This window comes from Oreochromis aureus, linkage group 23 (genome assembly GCF_013358895.1).
Source record: "Oreochromis aureus strain Israel breed Guangdong linkage group 23, ZZ_aureus, whole genome shotgun sequence".
NCBI lineage: Eukaryota > Metazoa > Chordata > Actinopteri > Cichliformes > Cichlidae > Oreochromis > Oreochromis aureus.
Window position 1 is genome coordinate 4,974,659 of NC_052963.1, and position 17,304 is coordinate 4,991,962.

At 41.2% G+C, this 17,304-nt stretch overlaps 1 protein-coding gene across 2 annotated transcripts in view; it reads left to right on the forward strand.

Annotated features, from left to right (window-relative positions):
• The first annotated feature begins 1,104 nt into the window (after positions 1-1,104).
• LOC116321001 (beta-1,3-galactosyltransferase 1-like) overlaps positions 1,105-17,304 on the forward strand; it is a 186,767-nt gene continuing 170,567 nt past the window's right edge. For both annotated transcript variants that reach the window (XM_039606504.1, XM_039606505.1), the window contains exon 1: positions 1,105-1,485. The gene's annotated coding sequence lies outside the window, so the exon portion shown is untranslated. The remainder of the gene's footprint in view (positions 1,486-17,304) is intronic.

The following is a 17,304-nucleotide window of genomic DNA, read 5'->3' on the forward strand; positions in this document are numbered from 1 at the left end:
TTGGTGAAGAGTAAACAGATCAATTGAGATCAACTCTTTGTTGGATTTCTTTAGAGCAAGACTTCCAGATACGATCACCAGCTGTAGATCTTTTTTTTTTAGGCCTGCCACCTCTTCTTTTGTCTTTCACTTATCTTAGCTTAGCTGAAGTATAAGCTGGACACAATGGTGGGAAATAGCAAGTTTATGATTGGGAATCACTTCCTCAGGGCAAAAAAGTGACTATTTACTCTCTGTGTGATAACTGTTATCGTTGGGATGATTTGCAAATTCACCTGAAGAAACTGGAACAAATTACATATTTTTTCCAACAGGCTGCTAGTAACAAAGTGCATAAAGATGCAATTTAAAACAGTTTCTATGCTAAGTTATCTGTTATGTTTAGATGCAAAACTCATTCATCCCTTGAGTTATGCTTGAATCATTTATAAGTCAGGGATTTAATGGCTTAAAACAACTATTCTAAATATGGTCAAATACAAAGACTAGACAATTTTTTTTTTTATTATTTTTTTAAAAGCAGCTAATTTCTAAAGAAAATCCTTGAAAGACCTCTGGAAAAGCTAGAGAACTATTGCTCAAGGCCACTTTAAAAATGACAAGAAAGTCTGGCTCCATGGAAACAAACTGTAATGAAGCCATTTCACTTAAAAACAATAAAACAGCAAAACTCCTGACATGCTTGATTATTTAGTAAGTATATTGCTGCAGATGAACCTGCCAATGAAATGGTTCAGCTCTAGGGATGAGCAAAGAGCATTTCCATCATGGGTCTAAAAAAATATGAGGCATGGAGTGGAATGCCCATTAAACAATATGGACAACTTGGCGTCCCGGGTGTTACAGCCTTGTCTAATGGATACAACTATGTTTTAATATTTGTATATTTATCCACTGATTATTGTTGTGAAGCACTTTTTACTAACTTAAATGTGACTGTAGATAATTTGCACCAGTTTTGATTGAACTGACTCGTGTTTCAGTAGGTCTGTTTCATGACGGGAATATAATGGTGATGGCTGGATACATACTCAGTTCCCCTTCAATGGTTAATCCCGCCATGCCATTAATGGTGTCTCAATCAAATAAAGGCGTTCTTTACGGAAGCAGCTGGAAAACCTACCCCCGGCAGCAAAACTAGTACGCATGCTTATTTTCGTCCAGATACCACATCATATCACATCACAGGCGCTTGCGCTCTGTTGCTTGAAAGTCAATCTCCGTTAAACAAAGCGGCATCCCCCCGCTCTGCTCGCTCTCTCTGCCGGGGCAGATTGGCCGCCATCCCTCCTCATCAAGGCGGCCTCTGATTGGACGGTCTCCTCTCCTCTCCTCCGCTGACAGCCCCCCGCCCGACTCTTCCACCTCCACGAGCGCAGCGTGCAGCTCGAGACGCCGAGCAGAGGAGGTATCAGCGCTGTGTGAAGCGGACGGATCTGAGATTCCAGGACAAGTTGTAAGGACGGGACGCGGACGACAACACGGGTGGGTGTTTTCATTAAGGGTCCCAAATGTGTTTTTATTTTCCTTCGGTGTGTTATGTGTCGGGGAATTTTTCTTGCCACTAAAAATATTCGTTTGCTTCCAGCTCCCAGGGATGCTGTGTTTGGAAGTGACATTGAGTTAAAGGCTTGCCAAGTCCATCACCTGCAGTTTTGTTTATGACTACGCCGTTTGACCCTTGTTGTGGTTGTAAATGTTATTTCCTACTGTGGCTATTTCTTGTTTCTTTTCTTTCTTTTCTTCAGTAGGCATGCGCCGAAGGTAATACTGGGATTTAAAACTTGCTATTGAAGGTGTAGTTTGATACATTTTCGTCTTTTGAAATGGCACGGCTCGGTGCTTGGAGCTGCTTTCTACTGTGTAGTTCGCAGTGCGTGGCATCATTTCAATAAGAAGCCGGTTCACAGGTGTCGGGTTTATTTGCGTTTATGAGAATCATAGAAAAAGGCGAGCCAGGGCAGAGGCAAAATAAATCCAGATAAGTAGATGAGAGCATTGTGCATTTCATAATGCTTTGCACTTCATAGCTTGATATCAGATATAACGGATTTATCTGGCTTCTAATCCATGTCAATTAACATGAACTCAGAAAAGCCGTCTGCTCTCTGTTGCACAGCAGAGGAATGTGTGTCACCGTGCTGTCCTTTATCACCCTGTCAGATACTGCTACATTACACCAAGAAGTCAAAAATTGAAAGCGAGCCATATAACCCTCAGTGGCAAGCTGCTGAATAGGATTTTACCTTGTAATCTAAGGGTCATAACGCAGTTCTCGGTCAGTGTCTATACTCGCTGTTAACAGTGTGCCTAAACCTCCCAAAAATCCATTCCTATAGATTTACTTTGACAGTTTCTTTGAAATATAAACACTGCACATGCACAAATGCGTCTCCCTCCCACAGGACTGATCCTCTTTCTGGAATTGTACCACGCTCCTTGAAGTACTTACATCAGTACTTCTTGACACTGTTTTTAAGCGGTGGAGTGAAACCATCTCTTTTGTGGGAGCACAACCTTTACAATGCCGCCTGGGTCGTTAATACGATCAGCTCTGCCAGATTCTCTCATTTAAGCCTATGTACTGGCATGCGACCAGACACTGGAATTGTGTGAATGACGGGAAAGTTCCATTTAATTTCAGAAATGTCCCACGGTCCTCCATTTGTCTCCTGTGACACAAAATGCAGTCTTTTAATCTCAATTAGGAAATGACATCTGAAAATGGGAACCAGGACGTGGGTCTGGAGGTCTAGTTTGATGAAGTAAAGTATAGAAGAACTAATTTCCATTCTGCTGCTGTAATGCTGTTTAAATCCTCTGTTTGATTAAGCTCAAGCTTGATGGAAGCAATTTTTCTGTCACAAAAGCTCTGACAGATGTTGAGATTTAGAAACTGTTTCCACAGTTATAGGTGCTGCGATCACAGCTGCTAGTCCTTCTAAAAGTCATGATGACATTGATTGTGGATCAATAAATTACTGGTGCAGCGCTGGAAAGAGCCCCTCTGATTTTCCTCCTTTTACCTTCCCCCATGAAACTAATGAATTTGAGTCCTTTTTCAAAAGCTGTCTGTGCTAAATCATTATCAAACACGCCTTCAAAACTCAGTCGTTATATCTGCAGATAGGCTGTTGACATGTGCTGCGTTGTAAACTACATCTTATTGGCATCCTGTGAGAGGAAGCAAGTCCCTGGGTGTGCATCTAATAGGCATGTTTTAACTAATTTTACCCTCATGTGGGGGTTTTATGTGCAAAGGCATCCTGCCTGTTTGAGTTATTGGACGAATGCGATGCACAAAATCGATCTTTCGAAACATTTGCTGTTTGCAATGGAGGAAAATGAAGACTGTTTTTTATGAATCTGCAGAAAAGCCCTCTTAATTACATCATATTTTAGTTCTGGATGTTATTGGAGCTGAATTTATGGAACAGCATGGGCCCTCCTGGATGAGATAAACTGCGTGTGACATTGATGAATAGCATTTGTATGAGCACAACAGAAAAGTGTATTACAGAACGGGCTTATTAACTCGTTCACGGTTTCAATGCACTTACGCTTTCCTTGTCCACACGATTTAAGGGGAACTCTGTCAGCTTGTGGATTACTGTTTGTTACTGCGCGCAGTGGCATTTTGGTGCCCTCGGGGAACATATTCCTTTAAAGTGTACAGCGTGGTTTGTCAAATGTCAGTTGGATTTTTTTTCCTTTGGCAACTGCTACTTTACAAAGACCTTTACATTGAAATGAGCCCATTTTAATGTCATCAGCTTCAATGTCTTATTATGTTTGGAAACACTTCATCATTGGGATTTAGCGTCAAGTCACCATCTGACCTTCATGCAAGAAGGAATCCACACACCGATGCTTCAGTTGAGGGCGTCAAGTCTGCAATCATGGATACTTGGGCTAGTTTATTTTTGCCTGTGATCGACATCGTCACGTCCAGCCGCATTTTCCAGTTCCTGGAAAACAGATTTTACCGTAGCTAGGTGATGCTCAAATATTCAAGGCTACCCCATTTTTTTTACACTTGCACGTTAACCCTGCACATTGCTATATCCTTGCCTTCTTTCCTTGTGCTGTCAGGCAGCTGCTGTGCTTCTTAAGTGACAGTAAGCCCCCCCCCCACCTGGCTGGATCTGACCATCTCTGCATCTCTGCATGTCCCTCACCCCCACCTACACCCCCCTGCTGAGAAAAACAAAGCCCCAGACAAAGACAATAAAAACCTGGCCTGAAGGAGCCCTCTCTCAACTGCAGGACTGCTTCTCAACAACTGTATGGGATTTATTCTCCAGCCTCAACCTCCAGGAGTACACGGACGCTGTACTCTCGTACATCAGGAACTGTGTTGACAATGTCACCGTCAACAAAAGGGTCAGGGTGTTTCCAAATCAAAAACCCTGGATGAATAGCGGTGCAATCCCTCCTAAAAAGCATAACACTGCCTTCAAGTCAGGGGACAGGGCTGCGTATAGGGCAGCCAGGACAGACCTGAGTAGAGGCATCAGGAAAGCTAAGGCTGCCTATAGGAGGAGGATTGAAGATCACTTTGCTGACAATGACCCCAGAAAAATGTGGCAGGGGATCAATCACATTACCAACTACAGAAGCAATAACCAGGCGACATCTAGGACTGATGCCTCGCTGGCTGAGGATCTAAACCGTTTCTTCACCCACTTTGAGACGACCAGGCCCTCAGCTGTCACACCACTTCCACCCGCCCCCCCCAGCACCGCACACACTAACACTTAGGGAGCATCAAGTGAGGTGTGTTCTAAGGTCAGTGAATCCCAGGAAGGCGGCAGGTCCTGATGGAATACATGGAAAGGTTCTCAGAGCATGTGCTGACGAACTGACCGGAGTCTTCACTAAAATCTTCAACCTTTCCTTGTCATTAAACACCGTCCCGCCCTGCCTCAAAACCTCCACCATCATCCCCATCGCCAAGAAGACAGCTGTGGTCAGCCCAAATGACTACAGGCCTGTTGCACTTACGCCTGTAGTGATGAAGTGCTTTGAGAGACTGGTCTGTCAGCACATCAGGGCCGGTCTGCCTCCCACTCTGGACCCCCACCAATTTGCCTACAGGACAAATCGATTCACCGAGGATGCTATCACCATAGCGCTCCACACTGCGCTGAGTCATCTGGAGCACCGAGGAAGCTATGTGAGAATGCTCTTCCTGGACTTCAGCTCAGCATTCAGTCACATCATCCCAGAGATCCTGGTCCAGAAACTGTCTCACCTGGGACTCTCCACCCCCATCTGCCTCTGGATCAAGGACTTCCTGACAAATAGACCACAGTCTGTTAGACTCGGCCCACACCTGTCCAGCACCATCACACTCAGCACCCGGTCTCCACAAGGATGTGTTCTGAGTCCCCTCCTGTTTACGCTCTACACATCCGACTGCTCCCCTACCCATCTCTCAAACACCATCATAAAGTTCGCGGATGACACCACAGTGGTTGGACTCATCTCAAGGGAGGATGAGTCGGACTACAGAGATGAGGTCAACAGACTGACTGAGTGGTGTTCAGTTAACAACCTCCAACTGAACACCACGAAAACTAAAGAACTTATCTTGGACTTCAGGAACGGCAGAGCAGACCCGGCCCCACTTTACATTCACGGGAACTGTGTGGAGAGGGTACACTCCATGAGGTTTCTGGGCATGCAGATCTCTGATGATCTCTCCTGGACTGCAAATACCACGGCGGTGGTAAAAAAGGCCCAGCAGCGTCTCCACTTTCTGAGAGTCCTCAGGAGGAACAACCTGGAGGAGAGGCTGCTGGTGACATTCTACAGAGCCACCATAGAGAGCATCCTAACGTACGGCATAACAACATGGTATGCAGGGTGCTCAGCTGCAGACAGGAAAGTACTGCAGAGGGTCATCAACACAGCCCAGAAGATCACTGGCTGCTCTCTGCCCAGCCTGGAGGTCATTGCAAACTCTCGGTACCTCAGCAGAGCTGGCAATATCATCAAGGACTACTCTCACCCCAGCAATCAACTGTTTGAACTATTACCGTCAGGCCGACGGTACAGCTGTCACCGTAGTATATAAGCACAAAAACAACTGAACCTGCTTAACCATACCATATTGTCACTGTCACTATATTATGCTGCTATTCATACTATCATTATATTAATGCTGCTATCCTGTACTTACGATTGTTTTATTGTACTTTTTATATTTTACATATTTTACATTTATATTTATTATTGCATTTTGCACCGAGGGAGTGCACTCCAATTTCGTTGTACCCTGTACAATGACAATAAAGGCTATTCTATTCTATTCTATTCTATTCTATTCTATTCTAACTGTGGCAAAATGCTAAATATACATAGTTGGATATCTGTAATCTGCGGCGGGATCCATAATGCAATGCTGGCATACACATCATGTCATCCATACCAAAATCACATTGTCAGAATCTCGGTCTTGCACTTTTATTTACTTTCAAGGTGCTCTCTACACTTTCACATAAGCAGCCTGCATTGTTAAAAGTGCCTTAAACAAGCTGTTGCAAGTTGATTTCACCAGCTATAATGATGAGTACATTTAGACTGCTGTAACTAATTAACATTAGCCCTATGACAACAAAAAGGAAACTGTAGCCTGGTGCCTGGTTAATGAGGTGTGCTTAGATTTATGTTAGTTAAAGAGGCTTTTGTCAAAGAAACACATCTCTATGGTTTTTGATCTGTGTAGAAATAATGAGTGGGCGGTGTCTTTTTAGTGGTTTATTCCCCAAAAGAGCATACTACCCTAACCTTAAAATCTGACAGACACATCAGTTTTATTGATCTCAGGCTATACGTTAACTCACACAACACGCTTTAATCTGCTCATTTGTACAGATCAATTGACTGACCAGAAACTGTGGAGCTCACACAGGAGGTAGCTCTCCCCCACCCAGCCCCCACACAGGTTATGTCTGGTGACAAAATCGGTTAGTGCTTGTCTAATCTTATTGACTGCTCAAAGCACTTTCTACGACAAGCCATATTTACCTTTGTTGCTCATCACATCATCACTTTATGCTCTCAACTTTATGCTTCCTTTGGGAGGAAGGAGGAAACCTATGCAGCCACAGGGGACAAAAAACACCACGGAGAACCCAACTAAGACCTTCTAGCTTTCAGGCATCAGTGCTTCATCAGAATTGTTTATTTTCAAGTCTGTTTCCAGTTTTACCTCCTCCAGCTTGTCTGGGGGAACACCAAGGTGTTCCCAGGCCAGCCGGGAGATATAATCTCTCCGGCATGTCCCGGGTCTGCCCCAGGGCCTCCTCCCGGTGGGACATGCCCGGAACACTTCACAGAGGAGGTGCCCAGGAGGCATCCTTATCCGATGCCCGGGCCACCTCAACTAGCTCCTTTCGATGTGGAGGAGCAGATGCTCTACTCTGAGCCTGTCCCGGATGGCTGAACTTCTCACCTTATCTCTAAGGGAGAACCCAGCCACCCTTTGGAGGAAGCTCTCTACTATGTCTCTGATATCGCCTAACCCTGGGTTTGGCAACCTTCAACATGAAAAAGAGCCATTTTAGCCCCTCCTGATTCTAATTCTGCTAATAATGTAATATTTGCCTAAAAGATGATGCTTCTTTGACTCATCTCAACTCTGTGAGGACTTGGACACAACCAACAGCATTATTCTCTATGGTCTGATTTATTTTAGAGGTGAGGTGAACATTTATTTATGCAGAAGAATCAGTTGGCTATTTTTTCCTAAATTTTTGGGCCCTAACTCTACTTGCTTGATTAAATTCTTTAACTATTTTGTACAGAATTCCACTGCATCCGGACCCTGTAATTGCTGTTGTGTCGAAGCATCTCTCTGCAGGCCACTGGAGCTGTTGCCCTTGACCTCTTCTTGGAGCAGGGCAAACAGCAAAGAGCATTGCCCTCAGGGGATCAGTGACGTATCGGATTGTTGTTGTTCGCTTGGCCTTCTCTCTCACTAATTAATTGTCAGTTTAATCACAGCACGAGGAGGCAAACCAATGGAGAGAGCACTGCCTAGTTGCCTGTTCTCATGCAGAATTAATGGTTTCTGTGTAACAACTCATAATTTACAATGCATTAGATTTTATGACTGTCTGGCTACACTGTAATTACTGATAGGAGGAGGCTGTAACTTACAAGGCTGTCATCTTTTATAAGCCCTGAATTTTGTGCTGCTACAGCAGTACTAGTTTTTTCTGATTCTTTTCTTTCTCCGAGGGTGTTCACTGCTTTTCTCACTGATGTGCTGTGACCTATGCAGTTCCTACGCTCCCCATCTTACCCTTGCTCTTTCAGCACTGCTCTCTTTGTGCCTCTCGGTGGAGCAGGCTTTGGGAAGCGGCACAGGCGACTCTGTTTTCCATCGAGCTTAGCGCCTTGTGATCATGTCTGTGACTATCATCCAAAGTTTATTGGATCATTTGATAATCTTGTTGGCTAGAGCTTAGCCACACGCCACACGTCATACAGTTCTGCATATAACCCTGCAAGCGCAGATAGACTCGAATCCAGTAGCCCAAAACTGTGGTTACACTGGGGTTTTTTTGTTTCAAACACAAGTACTTTCAGCAACTTGGCACACGAATAGAACAATAAATGGCCTGGTTATTTGTCAGTGTGTCTGGTTGTTTTTACAGGATCTGACACAAAAACATGCGTGCTGTAGTGATACTACAATAATGGCAGCACAACATTGAAACTAAATAACGTGTTGTCATCCGTGTTTTTCTTGTTTTGTTTACAAAAATGATGAATGACAACACAGTAAGCTGTTAATATCTGAAATGCTCAGTTGGCAGATGCCTCCTATTGTTTTCTTGCAGACAATAAATCAACAAAAAAATGAAAAGCCTGAACTGAAACAATGTCACATTTTCACTGCTGGTGCAGTTAAGGTAGGTTAGTCATCTCTAAAGCCATTGGGGTGTGTACTAGTACCATGCTTATGCTGAATCTTTCCCTGGCAGCTATAATATCTTGTAGAACCACATTTAGCAACAGTAATCATTTTCTGACGAGGTCAGAGGTCATCAGTAGAGGAATTTTGGGTTGATGGCTTTGATTGGGCCATTGCAACACCTTGGTTCTTTTCTTTTTCAGTCATTTTGTTGTAGATTTGCTGATGTGTTTAGGATCATTATTTTGTTACATTTTGTTACAGCTTTCAGTCCTCGCATTTGATTTTAGGGTATTTTTGTATATACAGGAGTTTATTGGTGACTCAGTGAGGTCAAGGTTCTGTGGCCCACATTATGAGTCCTCAAGGACTGTAACTTGACAGTTGGTGTTTGTACTGATATGTCGTGTTTGATTTTCGCCAGATGTGGTGCTTTGCATTATGGCCAAGCATCTTCACTTTGGTCTTGTATTTCCAAAGGGCATTGTTCCAGACGTTGTATCGTTTGTTCAGTTGCAACTTTGCAAACCTCCTGCCGTGTTTTAATTAGAGAGAAAAAAAGCCATACTTGTTCAGTCTTTTTTCTAATTATACTCTCATAAATGCTAACATTTAACATGCTAACTGGCCTGTAGAGTCTGAGATGTGGCTTCTGGGTTTTGCTCGTCTGAGATCATTACTGATGTTTTTTACTCCTTGGAAATGTGTTAGCACATACCTGATTGCTCTAGGCCTGCAAACAGCCAAAATATCTGGTTATGTAGAGGTGTGCACACGTGGTTATAATGAGTTTCGTGGGACCCGAGTGCTACTTGCCATCTTAATTCCTATGGAAACAGCAACAGTTAATGTTTCACACCTTGTTTCTGCACTCTTGCTTAGTTTTTGTTAAAGAAGTAACGATTTGTCAGATGACTCCTTTATGTGAACGCATACAGAGGCTGAAGCAGAGATCCCGGATTAACTTCCTAAGACCCGAACTCTTCCACGACATGCATTTTTAATTTCTCTTTGATATTTGGGCATATTGAGGCCCAATGAATGTAAAAACACAAGAATTACCAGATTTTTTTTTTTAAACCTTATTTTTGTTTTTAAGAAAAATAAGAGCCACATATGAGGATATTTGTTTAAAATTTTGATAGAACAGTAGCAGTATAATGTCCTCGTAAGTGGATATCAGGCCCATGTAGAGCAAAATTGAGTACTTTGGTCTAAATAACCCAAAATGTGATGTCCACATATGTGGACGGCAGGTCCTAGGAGGTTAAGAAAGACTTATATGTGACTGGGGTTTTAGGTTTTATCACACCAGCGAACACAAAGAAAGCCTGGTAATGTCTAATGTCCTTTGCAGCAATCCTCTGCAGTCCAATAGAACAGCTTTGTGATTACATTGTTGAATTAAAGTGAGTTTGTATGAATCACAGTACTTAATTTTTTTTTGTTTCTTTGCTCACACCTTTGAGGTTCAGCTCACATTTCTACCAGTTGTGGTATCACAAATCAGAGCTGTATTTCCTGGCACCCTCTTATCTCACAGTCTGTCAGCTCTGGCTGCATGTTGGCTGTTTCTGCCTTCCCATTTCCACATGTGAGTCTGCTGCAAAAGCCTGCTGAGCCCCTCCCCTGCCACCACGCTTAGTGTTGGAAGAGTGGAGATCTGAGTCTCCTAGCCCCGGGTTTTTTTAATTAGGTTCTGATGATGGGACTTTTGCTGGTTTGCCAAGCTGGCTGCTGTGACTTCTGATGTCTCTTGGTTCCCCCTTGGTCAAGTAGATGATTGGATTTTCATCAGAGTGGTCAAATAGCAGACGGATAAACCTCTCTTGGTCCAATTCCAAAGATTGTTTAACCTCCAGTGCAGTAGGAAAGCAACGTTTGTTTGGGTTAGGGCATCTTTCTGTATTCTGCTGCCATGCAGATTCTTTGTCAATCTAATTTTGAGGGTCTAAGTTTAAAATTTATGTAGTCCATCATGTTGAGAATATTTGGAAACATCTTGTGAAAGAATTTCAGAAATCATCCATTTCAAAATTCATGTGTCAAAAACAAAGCTGTTTCCCACATTGGAAATGGAAGGCATCTTGGACTTGTATGCCTGCTATGGCTTCCAGATTCAAAGACAAATGCTGGTGTCACTAAATAAAGTAAAGCAAGATTTTTTTTTTGTCTGATTCCTCTCTCCTCACTCCAATCCTCTTTGTGAAAGCACAGCATGGTTCCATACTGATATTTATATGCAGCAAGCTTTAGGGGGAAATGGGATAAAGAGTCAAAGGCTTTCTGTTTATAGTTCTCTCAGCTCAATTAATTAAATACAGAGAGTTCAGCTTGGCCCTCAGACACCACATAGGAAATTATTTCATTTTACTGTCTGAGGCACTGTGTGTAATATTTTGTACTGCTTTTTGGCATAATCCTTTAGGTGATATTAATATCTCCCTGTGTGCACGCTTGATTTCAATCAGCATCTGCTCTCAATGAGCACATATTCCTCAGTGGACCCGACTAACCCATTTGAATAGTCGTACATTTGACATCTCGACCTAATTATAGAATATGCACAATTGCATGTGGACATGCAATATCCAGAATATTGTCAGTCCTTGCCAAACTAAACATAGCACCAATTATTTTAGGTATATTCGATGCACTTTGGTGCGTGTTTAAGTGTCTTTATCCTCTGAGCCCAGTATGTAAATTTGACATTTGCTTCTCAAAATAATATCTCCCAAATTGATTTTGGGAGTAGGCAGATATAATGTGGAGCAATCTTATTCTCATCTTATCCCAGTTGGTCTTGTTAACAGCCTTCGTTCTCAGTTGTTGGAAGATAAATATATTTACATGGGACAGGCAGATATACGTATGATAACGTTTCTGAGCTGACCTTCTGGACTGAACAGGTGCTTCCTGTAAAATAACTAAGAGGTTCATTGAGATCACTTGTGGTAGAGGTTGCAGCAGGTTACTGTATACACAGTGTTATGATTTGCCACTGGTGCTTTCATTGTGAGCAAATATTTCTCTTTAGATCATATAGGTAAAGCTTTTATGCAATCTTAACACTATGCTTTGCTTTATTTTGGTGGAACATTCCTTAGGTGTTTAAGTGTAGTCAGTATCCACCTCTGGCTGCTTGTGGGATCCACTTAATATTCTCAGTTGAGGAGTTTTCTTTCAACTCTCAATATTGATAATTGTGACATGAGTGAATCACCCCCTGAAAAGTTAGAACAGTTTGGAAAGTAAGCCAACAAATAAATTCTGGGAATATATACCTTGAACTACATTCATGGTGAGGCTGCCCTTGTTTAAGTGATGCTGTGAGTTATTATTATTTCTGACAATCATCTGTAGGGTTGAGTTTTGATAGCCTGTTTAATTTTCAGTTCAGCTTAACAGTAGCAACTCCATCAGAGATTTCCTGTGGATGCTAATGAGTCTTGCACATTGGAAAGAAAGAATTTTAGATGATTCCTCCTACATATTTTCAGTTCATCAATATTTATGGCATGCTTTAATTACACAGCTCTCCTTAAGTCATGCCACAGCATCTCAGTATGGTTAAGGTCTGGACTCTGACTTAGCCATCGAAAACCATGTATTTTCTCTATTTTCAACTATTCTGATTTACTTTTGTGCTTTGGTCCATGCACCCTCTCCTAAGTTTCAGAAAGCATGGAGGTCCTTCTGTGAAATTTCTTGATACATAAATTTAACACTTCCCCCCCTACAGTATTGTTTTGAACGTACCAGTAAGTGAAGAATCACTAACCATGTTTCTGAACACTGACTGCAGGAATATTTCCTCATTGGCAGGGACACACACAGTAGGAATGAAATGTCTTTACATATTCAAAAGTTCCTTTATGTTCAAGTGAAATGTTCAAGAATTTTCTCTATTCTCTTCTTGAAATCAACACCTCCTTTTCAAATGTAAATACTTGCTAATTTTCCTATTAAGCAAAGTGAGAAATTTTAGGCTTTTCCCCATTGGTCATATAAAAGAAGCAGATTTATGACATTTCTTTAGCTTTAATAACCTCCAAAAACAGATGTTATATTTAACCATAGAGTGCCTAAAATTCCTCTGGTGTACTCAGTCAAACCGACGATTCCATATTTAAATTACAAAAAATCTGAATGAATTGAAATGTTTTATTTGAACCATTTTTTAACCATCAGTTGCACACAGAGGTTTTTCACAAATGACAATACTGTCACAGTAAGCCTCTTTCTGTGGTCAACACTAAACCTTTAGCAAACATCACAGCAACAAAAAAGTACATCAAGCAATAATTCATGAGAGAAAATAAATAAACTGAAATTAAAAAGGTGCTCTTGTGTGCTTCTAACATATGGAATTGTAAAATAAAAATGTGATGCCCTCAAATTACAGGAACAAAAGTGTAGGCAGCGACTATAAAAAAGACTGACCTAGAAGAGTCACAGGTATCACAGTTGGTGTATCAGGAAATGTTGACATGCGGAGTTCAAAACATTCTTTGTTTTGCCATAGAATAAATTCGTGGTACTTCTACCTTTAGCAGCAATAGTTTTACCCCATGTTTTGCAAATTACCGCATTTTATTCAACATCCTTCTTGTGAAATCCAAATAACAGCGAGTATATTCTCTATCTGGTAGTATATAAACATGCAAGCTCAATGCAATGTATCGGGTAGAAGGTTTTCTGGTTGGAAAATAATGCATCCGCAGCATGTGGGAGAAAAATACATGCATGTGTGCATGTGTCTTGATGGTTACGATAAAGCTATTTTAATCATCGTACGTGGAAAATACGATACACGATACATCGAGTGTATTCGATATATTGCCCACCCCTCCTTGTAACTTCACATAGCTGGCTGCATCCTTGATTGTTCTGGACACTTTTTCCCATAGTTTACTTAACTTAGAGCTTCAAAACACAAAACACCTGTAATCCCTGAAAGGGAAAAAATGTTTAAATAGTCTTGTTTGCACTAAAAACAGTGTTGGACAATGGAGCAAATGAAGTAAGTGTGGAAACTGCATGGAAAAAGAAGGCAAAGTGGGAGTGATAGAAACAAAGGAGTGAACCTCAGACTAGCATTTACTCAAAGGAGAGAACACGCGGACTTGAGGGGGTTGAAAAAGCTGAATTCATTTGGTTTAATGCAAGCACCACTTGTTAAACTGAAAGCAACCAGACACTGGGAGAAGGGTTGCATTGTAAGTTTTCAAATACGACTTTAGTTTGACAGAAATCTAATTTCATTTGTGGTGTACTGTAATTTTTTTTCCAGTTTTTCTCCTGTTCCATCTGCTAACATGGAGGGAGGTGGCTGAGGTTTTATCAGCTACCAGGAAGCTGTCTTGATTTTAAACTGACATGAAGGGTTACACCAATGCAAGTTACACAGCTACACAAATGTAAAAACCAATTTTATAGCATGGTGGGTAGCACTGTTTAGCACTGTCTATGCAACAGATTTGTGACCTGTCCAGGGTGTATCCCACCTCTTGCCCTATAGCAGCTGGGATAGGCTCCAGCCCCCTGCGACCCTGAAATGGATAAGCAGAAGAAAATGTATTGATGGATGGATGTGTGGATAAGATAAGATAAGAGACACCACCAAAATGATTTTGGTGCATAGTGCATCAGGTGCATCACAAGTTGCCTTTCTATTTTATCTCTAGTGTGGCTGAGCCATTAAACATTTCTCTGAAGTTTGTATGAGTCAGCCAGGATGCCGGCCACCAGGGGGCGACAGAGATATTTTGGTTTCACTTTCTGGTCAAGTGTCACGTTGTCTAACCAAACACCAAGCAAAAGATTGATCAAAGTCAGACACTGTGGTACACGACCAAAATAAAAACAACACCATAAAGATGTGTTCTCTGGGCACGTGGACTACAAAACCCCATGTGTCTGAAACATTGAAAAATGAGTATCAATATTTGGAGTATATCTAAGCAAGTGTGCACACTCAATTCTTCTCTTTTATTTATGGCACCAGACATGGTTTATTTGCTGTTTGACTGTGCTCTCATAGCCGCACAGAGGTAGGGAAAAAAAAACAATTCTTCCCCTTGAGCACCCAAGAAAACACCAGGAGAGGCAAAACACATTTGAGGTTTGTTTGGTATAATCATTTCTTGGAGCGTGTTTATTCTCAGGCATTCAGGGCACTTTTTTTTTTCATTATTTTTGTTGTCAAGACAGGCAGCGCAGGCTTATCTTCCCAGAAAAGCCCATGAATATGTTCTTTATAGATTTGAATACTGTATGTTGCACTCCATTACACCGTGACTTTAGAGTGCATGCATGCTTTACAACATGAATGCATGGCTTGTTTAGAGCTTTAGCTCTAAAGATGCTTTTATCTGCTTGGATTACTTCAGGAATGTCTGTGTTATCTAGCTGTCTTGAGAAAAAAAAAATAATGTAACATGGCTAGGCTAATATGCACCCTGGTGAGATAAGCAGTATGTCCTCTCTTGATGTATCTTTTAAAAATGTATTTGATTATATTCTCATAGTGTTTTTTTCTTTTTTTACAGTTAATCAACTGCAAGCTTTCGAATTTACTTTGAGTGGGCATAAATATCCATATGACATGCATTTGATTGCATACGCTGATATGCTATGAATCTCCATCGAACCATCCATTCTCTGCTTTTAATTTGGTCTAGATTTTTTGGAGCAGAAATGTGAAAAGTTACGTATTTAGTGATTCTTCTTCAGTTAGCACAGATTTTATCCTATTTTATATTGAAAATTCACAGAAAAAAAGCGAAGAAGTAAACGATAATGAGGATTGTAATGGCACCTGAAAGCAACAAAACAAACATATTGTAATAATGTAGAACAAAAGTCATCAGCTAGAAGTAGAATACGTTCAGCTACTTTGTATGATTTATACAGGAGAACAAAACAATTTCATTTTTCTTAATGTGGCCATGCAGTCATTAGATGTTTGTCTACTCACCAGCTCTGTGGATAATCTTGGATCATTTGTCATTCAATCAGCCGTCATCATTACACTCTGCCCTTAGGAAATGGCAGTATTGGGTGTCTTATATACACCTGGTGACCTTTCCAGCAATGAAAAATTAGAACCTAAGTCATTTAATATAGCTGGCTTTACACTCACTTAAAGCTTTCTCCCAGCCGCTGATAGCTGGGAGAGTAGCTGTCACTCACTTTCCATCATGTTTCCATCATGTCACAAAACTCTACTGATAAAAGATGTGTTCACCTGTTATTGTAGAGAGGAAACAGGAAGCCATCATATGTGTGTTGCTGCTGACAGTCCTATTCACATCAGTATAAACAGCCTTTGTGTAATGAACCAGTGGATGGTAGTCCTGCTTTGTGGTTTGACTTTGCATCTCTGCCTCCCCACAGCCTGTGAGATGTGTTTGATGTGCTATGATGCCAAAAGATGCTACAATAATCCTTCAGGTTCAAAGCCAACCACACAGCTGTTTTCATATGTAACATACATAGGAGAGCTTTATGACAGTAAGCTGCTGTTTTCAGTTTTGTTATTTTGGTAAACACTGTTGATTACAAGTAGACTAGGCCTTCTCTTTGAATGTCAGCAATTCAGATGATCAGACACATCCAACTCCTGTTAGACATTTGTCTCACTGATAGGGCTTATGTGACATTTAGCCTTGGTTGGTAGCTTACTTTGTTAGCATGCATGTCACAGTAGATGGCTAAACTGTTCCTTACATTTTTCAGGTAATATGAGAGTCTTGTTTTCATATAACAGCTTTGTTTGTCAAATCTGGCACTTGATGTTTTTCATGTGCCATTTTAAATTCATAATCTTGTAGTAGTAGTTATAGTATTAGTATTATCAATGTTAGATAAGAACTATCTAAACTTAAATATCCTTATCTGGAATTGAATAATAACATTAATTTTGTATAATGTTGATTGGTATTCATTATGTCATGTGTTAGGCCTGCAATAGTGACCTATTCAGAGTATACCCTGCATTTTGCATTATGGCAGCTGGGATGGTCCCCAGCCCTACCATAAGCATTTAACCCTTTCATGCATAGTGGTCACTACAGTGGACAGTTGTTTTCTTGTATTTGTGTCAGTGTTGATGGTATACTTGCACATAAACCACTACATTGGACACTGATGTGTCACTCCATACCCTGCCACCCACTGGTCAGCCAGTGGTCCACCTAAGTGGACATTTAAAAAACTCTTTGAAAAGTACATGTTTAAAAAAATGAAGTTCAAACATCTTTTTTCATGCCTAAAGATGAATAAAAATACTTAAGAAATAAATCCTGATTGAGGTTGTCATACTTCATGCATGAAAGGGTTCAGGAAATGGATGGGCTGTCATGAACTTTTGCACT